At 38.0% G+C, this 9,129-nt stretch overlaps 1 pseudogene; it reads right to left on the bottom strand.

Annotated features, from left to right (window-relative positions):
* Positions 1-224: 224 nt before the first annotated feature.
* Positions 225-976, bottom strand: LOC129137985 (large ribosomal subunit protein eL34-like; annotated as a pseudogene).
* Between the last annotated feature and the right edge of the window lie 8,153 nt (positions 977-9,129).

Genomic DNA, 9,129 nt, shown 5'->3' with positions numbered 1-9,129 from the left:
ACACAAACACTGCGGAAGGCGGCAGGGCCCTCTGCCTAGGAAAACCAGAGACCCTTGTTCACTTGTTTATCTGCTGACCTTCCCTCCACTATTGTCCTATGACCCTGCCAAATCCCCCTCTGTGAGAAACACCCAAGAATGATCAATAAATACTAAAAAAAAAAAAAAAAGCCAGCACAAAGAAAAAAGAAAATAAAAACATACCACATGATCTCATTTTTTTCTTTCTCAAAAAAGTTTCACTTTTTATTTAGCTGCAAAGCTAAATAAAATGAGTGAGAAGACTCTGCTTGTGCCTTCAACACTTTCACAACGATTTTCTGCTCCTCGATAAGGAAAGCACGCTTGATCCTGCCACGAACACATTTAGCATGGAACCACCATAGGCCCTGCTGACATGTTTCTTTGTTTTGGACAATTTCATAAGAACTTTAAGTCTTACAGCACGAACCCCTCGAAGTCTGCCTGGGCACACGCCACAAGCAGATTTTGATGCTTTTCCAACCTTCTTGGTATAAAGGTATTCTATTACCAGGGGTTCGGAACAGCCTACTTTTGTTAGAGGCTGTATTGTAGGAAAGCCTACATTGGTATGTCAAACGCTGGACCATTCTGAGTGCCTGCAGACAATGTCTCGGAAGAGCCACATGATCTCATGTCTAGGTAGAGTAGAAAAAAATTCTAACTCGGCCGGGTGTGGTGACTCACCTGTAATCCCAGCACTTTGGGAGGCTGAGGCAGGTGGATCACCTGAGATCAGGAGTTTGAGAACAGCCTGGGCAACATGGTGAAACCCCATCTCTACTAAAAATACAAAAATTAGCTGGGCGGGGTGGTGGGCGCCTGTAATCCCAGCTACTTGGGAGACTGAGGCAGGAGAATCACTTGAACCTGGGAGGTAGAGGTTGCAGTGAGCCAAGATTGCACTACTGCACTCCAGCCTGGACAAGAGTGAGACTCCGTCTCAAAAAAAAAAAAAAAAAAAAAAAAAAAAGGCACAGTGGCTCAAGCCTGTAATCCCAGCACTTTGGGAGGCTAAGTGGGTGGATCACCTGAGGCTGGGAGTTCAAGACCAGCCTGACCAACATGGAGAAACCCAGTCTCTACTAAAAATACAAAATTAGCCGGGTGTGGTGGCACGTGACTATAATTTCAGCTACTTGGGAGGCTGAGGCAGGGGAATCGCTTGAACCCAGGAAGCAGAAGTTGCCATGGGCTGAGATCGCCCCATTGTACGCCAGCCTGGGTGACAAGAACGAAACTCTTTCTCAACAACAACAACAAAAAAAAAAAAAAAAAAAAAAGGCTGGGGGTGGAGATATTGGTCAAAGGTAATAGGTCTTTCCTGTATCTCTTACTTTAATAAATTATTCTTTTCAGTTTTGATTCACCAGGGAATTGTGTCATATCCTGAAGCATCAAAACTGAAGGACTGAAAGCAATGCAAGTTGTATACTAAAATTTCAGAGGCTTAGCAAAATAATGTATTTTATGGTCACACAACCATTTTTTTCTCATTAAGAGGACTTCTATGTGATCTTTCAGGGATCATATCTTCTTTCATCTTTCTGCATCTTTCTCTTTCTTCAGCCAATGGATGAAAAAACAGATGAAGAGAAGACACATTTGGTTCTTACTTGCACTTCACTTCCACTCACTATTAGTCAGTGTGGATAGAGCTGAGAATAGCAGTTTCCTGGCAGGACAGCCACTTGTCAGCAATAAACAACACACTGAAAGAAAAGTACAAATCTTTCATCAAAAGCTAATGGATTTTAAGCAAAATAAGCATATGCATCAATAATAAAATGCTTGTGGTAAAATAAAGATGAATTTTGTTGATTTCTATTGAGTTCCGGTAATATTTGGACCAATAGCTAGCAAATATACAGCAAAAAAAGGAATATTGTTTGAAATAAGAATATTGTGAATCAAGTTATCCTGTCAGTAGAAGTAAAAATATTACGGCCTCATACTAATAATTTCATCTGTAGCTGTACAACATCAAATGCTTTTTATTAAAAACTGTATTTCATATCAATATTCCATTTATATCACCCTCGTTCACTATTTCAATGCCGTCTCCACTTTATATCAGTGGAAACAGGCCGGCCTGCTCAAGGAGAGCACGTGGTGCCATTGCTATGTTAATGACGATGATGAAGAGCACTTGTTTGGATGGTGCTCTCATGCCAAACACTGTTATTTAGCTCAAAGTACTGGTTTTCTATTTTTCTCTAAATTTACAAATAAAATAAAATTCTTAGCTAAAAAGACTCATCTCATTGAAATATGTTTTATGAAATTTGGTTGACATTTAAGTGCTGCTGATTTACCTGGAATATTGAAATTTTTATGAATCCAAATTGAGTATTACATGCAATCTTTTACTAAAAGCCTTTGTGAGGCAGAGTAGTATTCATTTCTTTTTTTGGGCGGGGGGGGACAGAGTCTCACTCTGTCGCCAGGCTGGAGTGAAGCAGCGCGATCTCGGCTCACTGCAACTTCTGCCTCCCGGGTTCAACCGATTCTCTTGCCTCAGTCTCCCAAGTAGCTGGGAATACGGGCACGTGTCACCATACCCAGCTAATTTTTGTATTTTTAGTAGAGGCGGGGTTTCACCTTGTTGTCTAGTATGGTCTCCATCTCTTGACCTTGTGAGCCGCCCACCTAGGACTCCCAAAGTGCTAGGATTACAGGCGTGAGCCACCACACCAAACTGATTCATAAAATTTTTATAATATGAAATAAATTTGTTGATTATGTTCCCGGTAATAAACTGAATACAGCATTCTCAGCTCCTAGTATTCACCCTGAGTCACTCGGGAAATTGTATCTCTGTAAAGGGGCAGAAGAAGGTGCTGAGTGGAGGGGCACCACATTGCCCATAAATGCTTTCCACACGCACCTGTTAGGATCTTGACTTAATTGGGCTGTCGTTTGCGTGGCTAGATACTTAGTGAATCTGGTCATACTATTTTTTGGCAGCTAATGACAAATTGTTACCTATTTTGTTCAATTATTTGCTTAGCTGAAAAATACAACTTTTATCAATTTACTCTGACAGACTAGATTTGAAATCTTCAATCTTTTAATGTTAATGCAAACTAGAGAAGAGCACTGTGTATATATGTAGAATGCATTTTTCTGCCTATCAAAATTCTTTTTGTATTGCTTGTGAAACCCTAAGAAGCCACTAAAGAATACGGCCTTTAAATCCTTTAGCCAGAATTTTAGATTTTAAATGGTCAAGAACTTAATGATTGAACAAAACCAAAATTGTCTTTGCTACTTGTTAATAATCTAGCCACTTCAGAAAGCATGGCAATTATGCCAAACCATTGAAAAGATGTGATTTTGATAAATTCTATCCCATTTCAAATGTTTTTTTCCAATTGTTACTTTTATCGTGTTAAACTATCTGCATAGTTTATGCATTCAAGACATATTATTAAAGTGTTTAAAGTTTAATACATGACAACACAGAATCCTCTAAAATGAGCAGAAGTTCATTATTAATAAATTCATTATGTTTTCGAGATTTTTCAATTGTGAAAACAAATAATGAGATATGCTTTTTCATGATAAGCTCAATTCTAGGAAGTTACCCACTGGTCTCCGTGTTATTTTTGTAATGGGTAGTGTAACACTGGGCCACCAGAATGGTGCAGATATGCTGATTTAATGAGAATAAAAATGAGTTCAGCCTCCTTGGCTGACTATTGCTATCCCAGAGGCTGATCATTCACTACAACTTAGTAAATGCTGCTCCATCATGCCAGTGAGCCCTTTCAACCAGGTTGCCCTTTTCCTCCCATTGATTTGCTCATGTTGTGGTCTCCTCTCTTTATCTTAAGCTATCCCAGATGAGAGGTGATTATTTTTGCATGAAGAAGACCCCCTTTTTATCTCTGTCATGGGATCCTCCCTATTGGAAGCAACATGTGGAAGGCAGGAATGATGACAATATACAAACGTGTTTCCTGCCATGTGGCCACCAAGAGCAGCTTACAACCTGTTCCACCTAGAAGTCACTTACTTCCAGGCCAGCAAGGGTGTTTTTCTACAATGTGTCTTTTTATTTTTTGGGGAGGATAGAGTCTCGCTCTGTCGCCCAGGCTGGAGTACAGTGGTGTGATCTTGGCTCACTACAACCTCTGCCTCCCAGGTTCAAGTGATTCTCCCATCTCAGCCTCCTGAGGAGCTGGGATTACAGGCGCATGCCACAACGCCCGGCTAACTGGTTAATTTTTGTATTTTTAGTAGAGATGGGTTTCACCACGTTGATCAGGCTGGTCTCGAACTCCTGACCTCAAGTGATCCACCCGTCTCGGCCTCCCAAAGTGCTGGGATTACAGGCGTGAACCACCATGCCCGGCCCGTGTCTTTCTCTTAAAAGCACCTCTGATTAAGTTTAGCCCTTTCAGGATAATCTCCCTTCTGATGAACACAAAGTCAATACATCAGCAACCTAATTTCATGAGTGATTTTCCACGACAGTAAGTCATGTTTTCTTTACACGCCAAAGGAGAGGATTACACAGCAGGTGTGCAACAGATTGGGAATCCTGGCGATCATCTTAGAATTTTGTCTACCCACCTGAATAGACTGTTAAAATAGTCTTATAGTTTCTTTTTTTTATCTAAGTAAACAAAAGATATCATTTGCAAATAATAATTAACTACCTTCCCATTTTATTACAAATATTAACATACTTTTTCTGGCTTATTTTTTTCAAGTATCATTTTATACATTTACACACATATACAACAATGAAAATTATTCAATTATTCAATGTGTTAATTTTTATTAAAAATGATTGTTAGGCTGGGTGCAGTGGCTCACGCCTGTAATGCCAGCACTTTGGGCACTTTGGGAGGCCAAGGCGGGTGGATCACCTGAGGTCAGGAGTTCGGGACCAGCCTGGCCAAAATGGCGTAACCTCGTCTCTACTAAAAAATACAAAAATTAGCCAGGGAAGGTGGCAGGCACCTGTAGTCCCAGCTACTTGGGATGAGGAGGCAGGAGAATCGCTTGAACCCAGGAGGCGGAGGTTGCAGTGAGTTGAGATTGCGTCACTGCACTACAGCCTGGGTGACAGAGTGAGACTCCGTCTCAAAAAATAAAAAAAAATTAAAAATTAAAAAATTGGTATAAATACACAATGGAATACTATTCAGCCTTAAAAAGCGATAAATCCAGTCCTTTAAAACAATATAGATAAATTTGGAAGACATTATGCTAGGTGAAATAAGACTGACACAAGAAGACAAACACTGCATGATCTCATTTATATGTAGAATCTAATAAATTCTAACTCAAAAGAGTAGGAAGTGGAATAATGGTTACCGGAGGCTGGGTGTGGTGGGAAGGAAATAGGAAGTTGTTGATCAAAGGGTACAAGGTTTTAAATAGAAAGGATAAGTAGACTTCGAGATCTATTGCATAGCAGGATGACGACAGTCGACTATAAAGTACTGTATATTTCTTTTTTTCTTTCTTTTTTTTTTTTTTTTGAGATGGACTTTCACTCTTGTTGCCCAGACTGGAGTGCAATGGCGTGATCTCGGTTCTCTGCAACCTCCGCCTACCGGGTTCAAGCGATTCTCCTGCCTGGGCCTCCTGAGTAGCTGGGATTACAGGCATGCGCCATCACACCACGCCAGGCTAATTTTTTATTTTTAGTAGGGATAGGGTTTCTCCACGTTGGTCAGGCTGAGTCTCGAACTCCCGACCTCAGGTGATCTGCCCGCCCACCTTGGCCTTCCAAAGTGCTGGGATTATAGGCGTGAGCCACAGCACGGCGCCTGGCCAAGTACTGTATTTCAAAAATAACTAAGAGTAAATTTCAAATGTATCACCACAAAAAAATGGTAAGCAAGTTGATAGATGTTATTAAACTAGACTTAATCATATTATATGCGTATATTGAAACATCACATTGTACCCCATGAATTATACAACTCTGATTTGCCAATCAAAAATACTATTAATACTGGTTTTTATTAATGACAGAAACTTCAAGAAATTGGGCCGGAGAAAAAAGTGTACATTCATCTTAAAATTTCAGAAAACATATACATATTTTATTTCTAATGGCTTGCTCAGTTAGTGATGTAAGCTAGTAAACTTTTATGAATAGTCTGAACCAACACTCAGAAATAAAGTACGTTGATTTTTAATGTTCAAAATAATATAATACCTTAAAAGACAGACTCTAAACAACTGTTTGGAGTAAAACCTCTCTAAATTTGTAAATACATTTCTGTCACTTGTTAGAGAAAAAAAGCTATCTAAATATTTAAGCCTAAAAGCTATTTAAAATACATTTAGGCTGAGTGCAGTGGCTCATGCCTGTAATCCCAGCACTTTGAGAGGCCGAGGCAGGTGGATAGCCTGAGGTCAGGAGTTCGAGACCAGCCTGGCCAACATGGTGAAACCCTGTCTCTATTAAAAACACAAAAATTAGCCAAGCGTGTTGGCAGGCACCTGTAATCCCAGCTACTTGGGAGGCTGAGGCAGGAGAATTACTTGAACCCAGGAGGCAGAGGTTGCAGTGAGCCGAGATTGTGCCACTGCACTCCAGCCTGGGCAACAAAATGAGACTCCATCATCGAAAAGAAAGAAAGAAAGAAAAGAAAGGAAAGAAAGAAAGAAAGAAAGAAAGAAAGAAAGAAAGAAAGAAAGAACTCATTACTAAGCTTAACACACTTTGGTAAATGGATACTAACAATGGTTTTCCTCTCATGATTTCTAAGAGCCACCAATTTTACTTTTGAAATATATTGAATTTTTTATATTAAAAGGATGAGCCTATTATTATATAGAATATTTGTGGTATCCATGTACCTTATTATATATTGAGTGGTCTACAGTTTCTGAAAGTTTCAGAAAGAGTGTAATAGCTTTTTTTGATTGAATAAGAATATTAAGTCCTCTCAGTGAATAGATTGAAATTACTGATTTAGTCACTTATAAAGTGGCATTAAATGCTATTTAATAAAACGTGAAGTTTTTTAAAACTCATTTTAACAACTTATTTCTATTGCTATTTCACTTTTATTAGAAAGAAATATTAACATTTACATTACTTATGGGGCTATGAATTTTATTCAAATCTAAACATAGTGCTAATTTTAGGAGATCTGTATGATTAGGATTATGGAAAGCCTTTCCTTTATTTACATGTAGAAGATAAAGAATTGCTTTCCAGTAAACACAAAGAAGCAAATTTGATCCACAACTAAAAGCTATTAAAATATTAATACTATCATCCAGATGAAACTTCTAGGTATCTGCATGTTCAAGTTGTTTAACATAACAATTCAGAAACTACTTTTTATAAATTATAAATAATTAACTAAAAATATAAAATTCTCAATTTTTTTTCAGTTTTGAAATACTGTCATTATTTCCAGTTGACATAACATTAAATTTCAGAGCTGTGGCTGTTGAAACTAGAAAGTCATGGTTGACTCTGCTTTACTTGCTGCCTTCTTATTTCACACAAACACAGCAGCCCAAAGATCAGAAATGTTACACCTTTACTGTAAACACAGGAGTACCTTTCTAGGGAGAATATATGTGTGAGCATGTTAACTTGAAATTCATGGCATCTTTTGTTGACATACAGATTTCTATATGAAAAATAATGGGCTGGGCACAGTGGCTCATGCCTGTAACCCCAGCACTTTGGGAGGCTGCGGTGGGTGGATCACCTGAAGTCAGGAGTTCGAGACCAGCCTGACCAACATGGTGAAACCCTGTCTCCACTAAAAATACAAAATTAGCAGGGCCCAGTGGTGGGCACCTGTAATCCCAGCTCCTCAGGAGGCTGAGGCAGGAGAATCACTTGAACCCGGGAGGCGGAGGTTGCAGTGAGCTTGAGATTGCGCCATTGCACTCCAGCCTGGCGACAAGAGTGAAACTCCATCTCAAAAAAAGAAGAATAAATTAGTTTTTTCTAATTCTATAAAAAATGGCACTGAGAGTTTGATAGAAATAGCACTTAATCTGTAGGTTACTTTTGGTAGCATGGACATTTTAATTATATTGTTTTTTGAAGTCCATGAGTACACAATGCTTTTTTATTTGCATTGTCTCTAATTTCTTTCAGCATTGTTTTACGCTTCTTGTAGAAATATTTTACTTCCTTGATTGAATGTATTTCTATTATTTTTGTGTGTATGTGGCTATTGTAAATAGGACTGTGTTCTTGATTTTGTTCTCAGTTTGAATATTATTGGTGGACAGAAATGCTACTTATTTGTGTTTGATTTTGTATCCTGAAATTTTGCTGAAGCCATTTTTTAGGCTTAGCAGACATTTGGTGAAATCTTTAAAGTTTTCTACATAGAGAATTATATCATCAGTGAAGATAATTTGACTTCCTCTTTTCCTATTTGGATGCCTTTTATTTCTTTATCTTGTTGCACTGCTCTGGCTAAAACGTTCAGAACTATGTTGAATAAGACTGTTTAAGTCTATATTCTTGTCTAATTTTTATTCTTATGAAGAATAAATCCAACTTTTGCCTGTTCAGTATGTTGGATGAAGATTTGTCACAGATGGCTCTTATTAATTTGAGGTATGTTTCATCAATGTCATTTGTTAAGAATATTTTCATATTTTAACGTTAAATTTTCTTTAATGCTTTTTCTGCATCTGTTGTGTTAATCATGTAATTTTTTGCTTTTAAGTATCTTTACATGGTGAATTGCACTTAATTACTTGCATATGACAAAACATCTTTGCACACATGAAATGAACCTCACATGACTGTGCCAAAATAACCTTTGGATTTGCTTATAAACTCAGTTTACTTGTATTTCATGAAGGATTTTTGCTTCAGTGGTTCACCAGGAATACTGGTTTCTAGTTTTCTCTTTTGTTGGGTCTTTACTAGATTTTGGTAACAAAATGACACCGGTTTCATATAATGAGTTAGGGCAGAACCCCACCTTGATATTTTGGAATACGTTCAGTAAGACTAGTACCAGATCATCTTTTTATATGTGGTAAAATTTGGCTATGATTTTATATGATATAGGGCTCTTTATGGTTGGTAAGGTTTTTAAAATTAATTTTCATATTATTATACATTTTATACATGTTTGGTCTGTTCAAAAC

This window comes from Pan troglodytes, chromosome 20 (assembly GCF_028858775.2).
Source record: "Pan troglodytes isolate AG18354 chromosome 20, NHGRI_mPanTro3-v2.0_pri, whole genome shotgun sequence".
Taxonomy (NCBI): domain Eukaryota; kingdom Metazoa; phylum Chordata; class Mammalia; order Primates; family Hominidae; genus Pan; species Pan troglodytes.
The sequence above is the reverse complement of the archived record's forward strand: the minus strand, read 5'-3'. Positions and strand labels throughout refer to the sequence as shown.